This window comes from Arachis duranensis, unplaced genomic scaffold, assembly GCF_000817695.3.
Source record: "Arachis duranensis cultivar V14167 unplaced genomic scaffold, aradu.V14167.gnm2.J7QH unplaced_Scaffold_94383, whole genome shotgun sequence".
In the NCBI taxonomy this organism is placed as follows: Eukaryota; Viridiplantae; Streptophyta; class Magnoliopsida; order Fabales; family Fabaceae; genus Arachis; species Arachis duranensis.
The window spans coordinates 1-9,898 of NW_026265228.1; the positions used below are offsets into that span (position 1 = coordinate 1).

Sequence of the window (9,898 nt, forward strand, 5' to 3'; positions counted from 1 at the left end):
TGAATTTCCTCAATTCCATCGCTCCCTTCCTTCTCCTTCGATCAAAGCTATACCTGTTCCGTCGGTGAAAAGAACTACCATCCATTACCCTAGCCTAGCTACAAGCTTTTCAAGTTGTGGGTTAAATGGTGCAAGTTTACTGAGGATTGGGAGGACGGCTATTAGCAGCAGAGACCCTTTAGCCCCATTCAAGCAACTCTTTGCTCGTATTGAACTATCACCTCAATGAAGCATAAGCAGTCCTTCTTAGGTCCTGTTGCAGTTTCAATTGCTTCAATTTCGCTCCTCTTCACAGAACACCTTGGCAGTCCAGCATTTGCCTTCCCCGTTGTGGATTGCGTCAACCAACCCAGTGTAATTCCAGTTCTTGATCACATTGTATGGCCCATCATGGATTGATTTCAACTTCCATGGTGTATCCACCATTGTTTATCAGGATTTTCAATTCCTCTGTCCACATCGCAGCATTGTGGATACATCCCGAGCATTCACCTGGAAACTTCCAGCGCCTATGCAAGCAATCACTCGCTTCTCAGGAAAAGCCAGTGCATAACCAAGTGTTGCACCAACAGACCATCCGATTGATCCATATTGCATTTGGAACTCATACCCACAACTCTTTGGCAGCTTCAGCTTCTGGCAGTTAAACCATGAATACCCTGTCTCAGCAATTACAGCGGATTCACTAGACAGCATTTTTTGTATATGTTGAAACAGAACATTAACCCTCAAAGGTTGGTTCCTTAGGTGCAGCCTTCAATGGTTGGCCCTTCAGGAACATATATCCTGTGGTAGTTTTCGTAAGAAGGAAGTTTCGTTATGCTTGAGTCGCTTAGCTAGCGCCCCTAGGAAATACCTCATCAGCACACACCCAAAAGCGGGGCCATTACCAATCACAACTCGTTCGGGCTTCACAATGATCGCTTTGTCTTTCTTGAGAAGATGTGAATACCCCACAGAGCAGTAATCATTGAAGATAGGTCTGGCGAACAAGTATGCATCAGCAGATTCCACAATTTCGGCACAGAAAGCAGTACTCACAGCACCCCTGTAAGTTCCAATGAAGTGGGGATGGTTGGTGCTCCGGAACAAGTCCTTTAGCTGATGGCATCAGAGCCAGTGCATAACCAGAAGCATCAGCTAGTTCCATAAGGGTCTGATGATCTGTTAAGATGTGATCAACCCCAACCAAAGGAGATTCACTAGACTCGGCCAGGGATGAAGGTAAAGCCTGGACAATTCAACCACCCAGTCATATACCTGAAACATGACACAAAACCTAAAAGAAAGTAAGTAGACAAGTCTACTTTAGGAGTGTACCATGTTCGGCAATAAACTGGAGGGTCTATGAAAGCCTCCAAGCTAACTGCTTGGTCAAGTGCGACAGCACAATACCAGTGCGGGTACTTCAGATACTGCCTCATCCACCCTTGGTACAGAGACCATTCTAAGAAGTCTCCCCACCAATAGGGTATGGGCAATCTTTCATTTGTTGAAAGAATGCCGAACGGGAACGCTGAGAAAAAGCTCTTTGCATACGCCTTCTTCCTCCCCTACTTCTCTTTCTCCAATAGACCCTTTTCCTCACTGACTAGGGGATGAATCTCTAGACAAAAAAGCTGTTCTATAAAACACTGCTGCCACTTCCTTTTCTACCGGCTTCCTTCAGTTCTAAAGTCAATCAAGAGGCGTTGAGTGAAGAACAGTTAAGTAGTGAATTCCAATATTTCCATATTCCCTTATTTCCCGCTTGTTAGCAACTTCAGTCTCAGTTCTAATATCAACCTGAGTAGGAATATTGAATATTCATATCTGGTTTGGAAGTTTTATCTAGTAGCTCACTGTAGCTGTAGGAGCGGGCCAACGAAGCTCTGTCTCAAAGAAAGGAAGTAGCGCAGAAAGCTCAAATAAAGGAGGGGAAAGCTTTCTATCGCTTTACATCTATCATAGATAGGAGATCCATGAATCTATGTAAAGCTCAGTACTGAGTTCAAGGGATGATGGAATTTTATAAGACGGAGCCCTTCCACATGAGATGATGTAGACTTCAAATAAAGTCAATACAGTCTTTCGGACACTTTCATTAAAGTGAGACCTTGGAGGGGCTAGGCGTAAAAAGCTTACAGAGTGAGGGATTTGCATTTCCTTTTGTTATGAGGTTCTTGGTAGAGAGTTACCGCTAGGTGAAGATAAGGATCGCGCTTTCCTAACTCCTTCTTAGGATGATCTTTCTACTTTCTCGAGTTGAAGTTCGATTTAGGAAAGCCTAGCCTGTTAATAGAGCTTCCCTATGGAAGGAAGATAGTGAAAGGCAACATAAATAGAGCATGGAATCCCTTTTTCTATGGTTTCCTGCTATCGAAAGATGTAGTGTAGTGAATTCACTTTCTAAAGGGAGTAAGTTAATTGATCCTGACTTTGTATTAGCTTGCTATTCCGATCGCCTTATAGAACTTAGGAACTCCTCCACTCCAGATAGACTGAATTTCTTTCTTGATTGGTCCTATTTTATTTGCCTATGCCATGACTTATCTTATAGGCTGCCAGAAATGTGGTTTTAGACTCTAGACTTTCTAAGTAAGAGCCAAGGCCAATAGAATGGATGACAGATAACAGAGGAAAGAGATGTAGGAATCAAAACGGATACTGTACTCTAGAGGAAGGTTTGTCAGTATCTATCCTTACTTTTTTGAGATTCGGAAATTAAGACAAGTCTCCTCTCATTTGCCTTTATTATATGCCTGGACAACCTCTAGAACCCCAGGACTAGAAGCAATGGCTTCCGATTAGAGCAAATGCCCCAAAAGCATACTAGCCATTGATGTAAGAAATCATGTAACTACCTTGCCTGAAATTCGAAAATAGATCTTAACTCGATCTAGGCTTTCTTAAGAAAGTAAACTGCTGGGGCTAGACAGAAAAGGAAAAGCCATTCTTCTTAGAAGCATGACCAGGGCTTTAGATCGTCGCAGAATAACTTCGGGGTATAAGTAAGAAGAGTCGAAAAGAGCCATGAGCTATTACATGGATGAAGGGTTGTCTCATGTCAAAAGAAGTGAGCTCATTCAGACAGGGAGGCTTAACATTGAAAGCGGATATTTCTTTCGTTACGCGGACTCGATTAGTCCGTTTTTCTAAGAGCATGTGCTATGCTAATCCAATCTAGTATATGCTAGCTAAGTCGGAAGTCATTAATGTAATGAGTGGCTAAGTGCGCGATGTGGCAAAGCAGCTACGTGAAGAGCATTTAATACAGGCGTGTACACCGGATCTAAGGATGCCCAGCCCAGGTCAATTGAATGTGCTGATAATGAATTGACATGGTGAATTCTGTGGTTTCTGCCAGTTTTTAGTTTTTATATCATTATAGTACTTGGGTTTATATTATCTACTTGGCATAGAGCCTAAACCTGTTTTCTATTTACTTTAGTGAGGGAAGCCGTAACTCGATGTCCTGACTGTGCCAAGCGTCTAATGTAAGGTAGTCCACTCGATCGAAGGCTTCTAATGCGGGTGATTGAAGAGGCAATTGCTGTTTTCTTTTTTTTTGCTGCTAATGCTTCTCTTCTGATAGAGCCTTTTAGTGGTTGCTTATGTAGTTTCTGTCCTTTTAGATCAGGTGAAAAGCTTAGCGGGGATGAATTGTTATCTTTATTGAGTTCTGTTATCTCCTGGGGTAAGTCAGGACTATAGTAAGAGTAAGGGGCGTACCGATGCTTGAGTTAATCGATGAGCTAAGGCTGCTTAGACTTTTAGAGTTTATCACTGACTAAGATATTGATGTTGCTGATTTCATCCCGAGTTGAAGAGTGAAGTAGCCACGGGCTAATTAACATTTCATATTGAAGGCTGTTCTAGGAGCAACAGAGCTAAACCCCAACATCCCTATAGGGGGTTTAAGAAACATTTAATCATGGTATAGGCTGCTTGAGAAGAGGCTCCATATGAAGGAGAGGTAGTCGATCACCAACCCAACTCTTCGCCCCAACCGGGCATGGCAAAAGGCTCTCTCTTAACTAGATGAAAGTGCCAGCAAATTACTATTATTATATATATTTTATGAGTAATAATAGCGACAATCATTTATTGGCGGCTAAACTGTTTGTATCAAATAAGCTTCCCCGGGATGCGCTTTGGCTCCAGACTTCGGTCTTTCCAAGACCTTGCTTAGCTCGGGCTTTAGCGACATCAAAGGAACGAAGGTTAGAGGCGACCGAAGGAAGCTCTTTAACTTTAAATACGGGCGTGGCGGCCTAATACAAGGAGCAAGAGTCCTTTTCCCCATCCTCTTCTAACTTCACCACTAACTAGTTAAATGAAAAAGCGCGATTTCACACGATTCTTATCTTATTTTCTTACTTACTTTCCATTCCAACGGGTAAAGAGGGCTTTAGCGGCTGCTTTGGTAGCTGTAGCTAGGTTTCTACATGCGGTAGCTCCGCTGAGTTAGATATGGTTGACTGAAAGTCGAGTGATACGTGGAGGAAAGCAGTGTGATCGAATGACAAGGAGAGGTGCGAAGCGATGACTTAATCACATCCATTGAGAAAGTTCCACTGTGCTAAGTCCCGGGATAATTTGTTGAAAGCTTCAATCCCTGTAATTGAGCTCTTTTGCCCTTTTTTTTCTTTGTTTGAGAGTACGGACGGAAATCAGGTGGAACTAGCACGTTCTGGAGAGTGAGACTGAACTCTCTTTCGAGAAGACAAAAATCTCCATGCCTACGAGGAGAGAGGGTCTTTTTTTAGTAAGGGAGATACCTTCTGTCTCCTGGTGAAAGGCCAAGGAAGATCGGATACTTTTCTTTTGATAAAACCCTATGGCACGGCCGAAGATAGAAGTTATTATTCTTTCCCCGCCCACTTTTTTGTTCGTAACGAGGGAGAGATAGAATGGAGTTCTTCACGAAGTTCGAGACAAAGGAATACTGTTTAGGCCTCTTCCTTATACTACGAAGAAGCCGGATTGCGTTACCCTTAGCTATATATGATATGCATTTTAAGTCAGATGCGACTCCTCCGCGATCTCTTTTAGCCTTTTCGGTATCGTTTCAGGTTATGGAAGCCGCGCGACAGTATAAGATCGCAGTCCCTACTTCTGCTGCAGTCTTAAGTTGACTCAACAACTGCAGGAACCGAGGAACTAGAAGTCAAGCCTGCCTTCCCACACCAGTGCATGAGCCGACTTCCTCGATACGAGACGTACATGCTCCGGACTATAACTCCCGCCATTCCGGACAGAACTTTAGTTCGCTTTTAGCGGAAGAATCCGTATTAGGTCTAAGTCCAATGATACTAACTAAATGGAAATTTCCTGGGAGAGATTTCTTTTCTTGGCCTTTGTAAAGTAAAGTGATTTCTAAGACTAAGGTTAATGTCTTATTAAAGCGGGAAGCATTGAACAGTTAAAGTGCTATCTAAGCAAGTTACATTGGTAAGCCCTCCGTAGGGCTTATTCTTTGAGATTCCTTCTGGCTTTTGAAGAGAGGAGTCTTCCTTTAATATAATAGGCTTTTGCTTTGTAGCACTATTTCACCTGCGAGTGTTTCGCGGGAGAAAGCTTTTCAAGTGCTTATAGCAAGTGGTTTGTAAGAAGCCCTGCCACGCCTGTTTTAGGCATTCCTACTCCTATCTCCTATCCCACGGAAGAATTCAAATAAAGAGTCAGGGAATCCTAAGTAAGCTCGAGTAAGCGTGGGATATTAAGCTAACCTGCCAACCAGCTAATCCGCCAGCAAACAGTTAGACATTGAGTAAGTCATTTCCGGGTGATGAAGGTTATCTAATAAGTAATGTGATATGAGACAAAGCCTGCTAGAGGAAATACATATATGAAATGTATGCCCCAGAAGAGCTGGAAGGAGTTACGGTTTGAAAACCTTATTTGATTCTGAAAGCAAGACCTCTGAAGGAGGCGGAGGAAATGAAAGCCTCACAGCCGGCCACGACCTAGCTAACTGAATAGCATCTTACAGCCATCATGGGAACTATGATTGATGACGACTACCATAGGACATCCAAAAAGAATGGTTACCCCCCTCTTAGGGAGTGCCACCTAGGGATTGCACATTAGTCAGTCAAAGTAAGAGGCTACTGGGAAGAACAAGAAATTTGTTCACCGATCGATTAAGAAAGCGCTAGCCCTTGTCTTCTGCAAAGCACGTCAAAAGAACCTTGCCCCCCGAAAGGGCATTCAGTAAGCAGCCGGTGGGAGTTGCCGTTGACTTTTTCAATCCAGTTGATATAGAGGAGAGAAAGACTAAACGGGCTTTGACCTAGTTTGACTAAGCCGAATCGAAATTGACCTCATTCATTGATTCAAATCCATGTGATAAAGTACCGGAGTCACAACCTAGTTAGAAAGGCAGCTGCGAGTCGTGGACTCAGACGAGGACCCCCTTCTTCCATACAGCACTAAGGAGCCCTTTTTTGCTTATTTATGATTCAGCAAGGTAAGGTAGCGTATAGCTTAGCCCCATTCCTCACTCTTTTTCAGTCCAAGGCAAGGAAGGGTCCAGTCCCCTAGACGGGCAGGAACCATTCCTGGAAGCTCTCTCTCCCAGTTCTTTCATAACGCTAAAGCCTTACCTATACTATAGGTGATAGACCATAGCATTCTTCATACCCTGCCTCTGAAGGATCGATGATAGACCATGGGAAACGGACCAATGATAGAAGATCGGAAACTGGGAAGAGGTCCGGTCTAGCTATTGATCATAGTAAGATGTCCTTAAGGGCTTCGATCGAGGGGAGTGAGATTCTGTTCCAAGCGAGGGATGGTTCACGAGGTGAGGCCTGTCTTCTCCCGGCTTTCGTCTAGACGATGAGGATCACCTAAAGCTATTGATTTGATAGCGGGTTAGAGGAGGCATTTTTATCTACTCTTAATATGATTATATAGAATACCGAGCTACCAAACAAGCCAACAAGCGAGTTCAAGTGAGCCCTGCCAATAGCAGAAAAAAAGGCCTTGCATACTCGAGAAGCGGATTCAAGGATGAGCTAGCCCTCCGGAAGACATATAGGTTTCAAAACCAGTTGCGGAAGAGCAGCTAAGCATCAAAAGATAGGAATAGAATAGCGGATCTTGACTCCTCTGGGCGCTCTAAAGCTAAAGCTCCTCTTCTTGTCTTGAAGGGAATTCACGCACCTTCTCCCTCACTTCAAGCGAAGGCATTCCAGTTCAAAAACTAAGAATTTTCTTAAAGCCTCCATAGCTACTAGAGGAGGGGCTACTAGTCCTCGAAAGCGAAGGCGAAGGAGGAAGTTTAGATTGGGACTTTCTCTTGCCTTGTTCTTATGCCTATTGGTGAATCAGATGTTCTTCCCCCAGCCAAGACTGATTAGCGAGAGTTGTCGCATATCCGCTTGAATAAGCTCACTCTTGGTTAGCTATGAACACAGAGTGAAGAATCGCTAAGGCCAATCATTCCTTAGTCTATCCTATATCCTATGGCTATTCTAGCTGGGATATTCTCTCTATTAAAGCATATAGGAATCTGAGGTAATATCGTATAAGTATAGTCAACAATCCTTTGGTTCCATTCGTTCGCTTACATCGTGGGAAGAAAAGAGATGCGTGCCGGGGGTCGAAGCCTTCTATCAATCGCATGCAGGTCTATCATCTTTAGGCAGTCGCATACTCGAGTGGATTGCCCTATGTATCAGACCAAGAACCGAATTCCCCAACAGGAGCTCTTGGTCTACTACTAGGGATTCCAAATCCACCATAACATCTGACTTTATATGAGGAGGAGGTAGAGCAATAGCTTGGGTTGACCCTCAACATGAAGATCGATCCGGCAGAGGAGAAGTAGATCCATTCAAGTCCAAAGCAAGGTGGAAAGTCTCAATTCAATGCTGCGGTTGATGACCGTAGCAATAGTCAAAGGCACTGGAGGGAAGCCGCTGGGGAGGTGGCTTATGCTGTTGAAAGCCTAGCTCATCCTAGCATGGCATATCTGTATCCCCTGAGAATTATCATTCCTATTCGATATCATGAATAGGTCTGCCTGTCAACCATTTCTATATGCGAGATGGAGGGCTGCTTTGGTTTGGAGCTATTCCCATTAGGCTGCTTTCTCCTCGCCTTGTCGATATAGCGCATCTTTTTCCCACAGTCCTATTTTCATTTTCGTAGGGGGAATCCTTCTTTTATGAAAGAGAATGCGATCCACTCGTCAATTTGGGCATGAGCTCAGGTTCGTTTTTTCTGTCCACTCCTGTCCTGTGTGGTAGGCTCCCCATGTTCTATCAAGTAGTCCTTCTTGTCCTCTTCGGTCAATCGACATTCATCTGAGCTTGCTTTTTCAAAAAGATGAGGTTCTCACTACCAGCCCCTCATTCATCTGCGTGGGACCCCTATGATCACCTCCACAAGAAAGTGAGGGATTCCTAATCATCTCTTGAATTGGGTCTTTCTCTCTTTGATCCCGATCCTGAAAGCTCTAGAATCCTATTGAAGGGGAAAGCTATCTTTTGGTGTCTTCCTTGTAGACTAAGTCGTTGGACTCCCTCTTAGAAGTTAGCTTGCCTTTGTATATATTGAACTTTCTTCTGGCTTGGACTTTCGAGGTGCGTATGCTTTGATCCTACTTCGAGTCTTATTCCTAAGCTTAACCTCGTAGAAATTCTCTTGCTTAGAGCTTTGTACTCCTTTCCAAAGCATCGGGGAAGTGGGACTAAATCCTAGTTTTCAGCATAAGTCAGATTGTGAGGCTAAATCACTGGTTTTTGAGGTAGATTCTTTCGCGCATCCAGGATCTGAAATCTCCTTTTTACAGTCTAGCTCTTTCAACGATTCCCCCGAAATCGAATTCTTTTTCAATGCAGAGTGCTCTCAGAGGCTGGGATTAATAGCCATCTTTCGTACATTTCATTGTGTATGTATATACAAAAGAGCTCTTTCTTTCTTCAGTTGATCGCAGCCCAATCAATAGAGAGCCTAGCCCGAGAGACGAGTTCCCCAAACCGCTCATCTGTCTTCCGCTTCATTCATAGCTATCTCCTCTGTCCGCTTTGAGTTTTTAGGAAGCTAGGAGTGTTCTCAAAGGAGACAGAGTCAACAAGTATCGATCTTTCTTTCTTATGGACCTAAGCTTATAACTAGTAAGAGCCTTCATTACCTATCTTTCCCAACCTATGAGGATGTACAAAGCATGGATCCAACCTTATCCTTATGAGCTGCACGCTCTCTCTGGGCTTCTACTACTGTATGTGATTTCTTCTCACTATAGACTTGAGTATCTAAACCGGACAGACCTCCTAGTTACAAGGAAACAACCTATTTTTAGGCTTTAGCTGATAATGGGCCTCTTGCCTTCCAATCTGTATTGTTGTTATAGAATGTAATTCTATAGTATCCATGACTTCAAATAAATGATACATGCGGGTGCGGGAAATCATTCTAACACTTTCTTGTTGTTTGAGAGTTCTCTTCTTTTAGTCCGGCTACGGGAACGGCTTCTAAATAATCTACATCTGCTGATGCTGTTCTCGTTGGAGATGCTCCTGCTAATCCTCTCTTACCTTTTTAGTGAACGAATGGTATCCCCTATCCCGTATACCTGAAAAATGACATAAATAGAGTCTGACTCTTCTAGTTCCGCGTCTTCTATTAGTATATTAGTATTTGATAGTATTTTAGGCTTATGCGAAAAGAAAGAAGATCCGTACTTGCTAGGAGAGCTACCTTCCCTTGTAGGAAGGAGTGAGCCCTTTGCTTTGGCAAGAGAAGGAATTTTATGAGTGAATCAACTTCCCTAATCTAATAGGCTGGAGCCGGGATTCTCATTTCTTATGATTATGCTGATGCACCTTCCCTATATACTACTTAAACAGTTACAAGTGACGGAATAGCATTTGTCTCATCATATACTGAGCTAATGAGTCCCGCTCTT

At 43.4% G+C, this 9,898-nt stretch overlaps 1 pseudogene; it reads right to left on the reverse strand.

The window, feature by feature from the left end:
* Window positions 1-26: 26 nt before the first annotated feature.
* LOC127744699 (pyruvate decarboxylase 2-like) lies at window positions 27-7,767 on the reverse strand (annotated as a pseudogene).
* Between the last annotated feature and the right edge of the window lie 2,131 nt (window positions 7,768-9,898).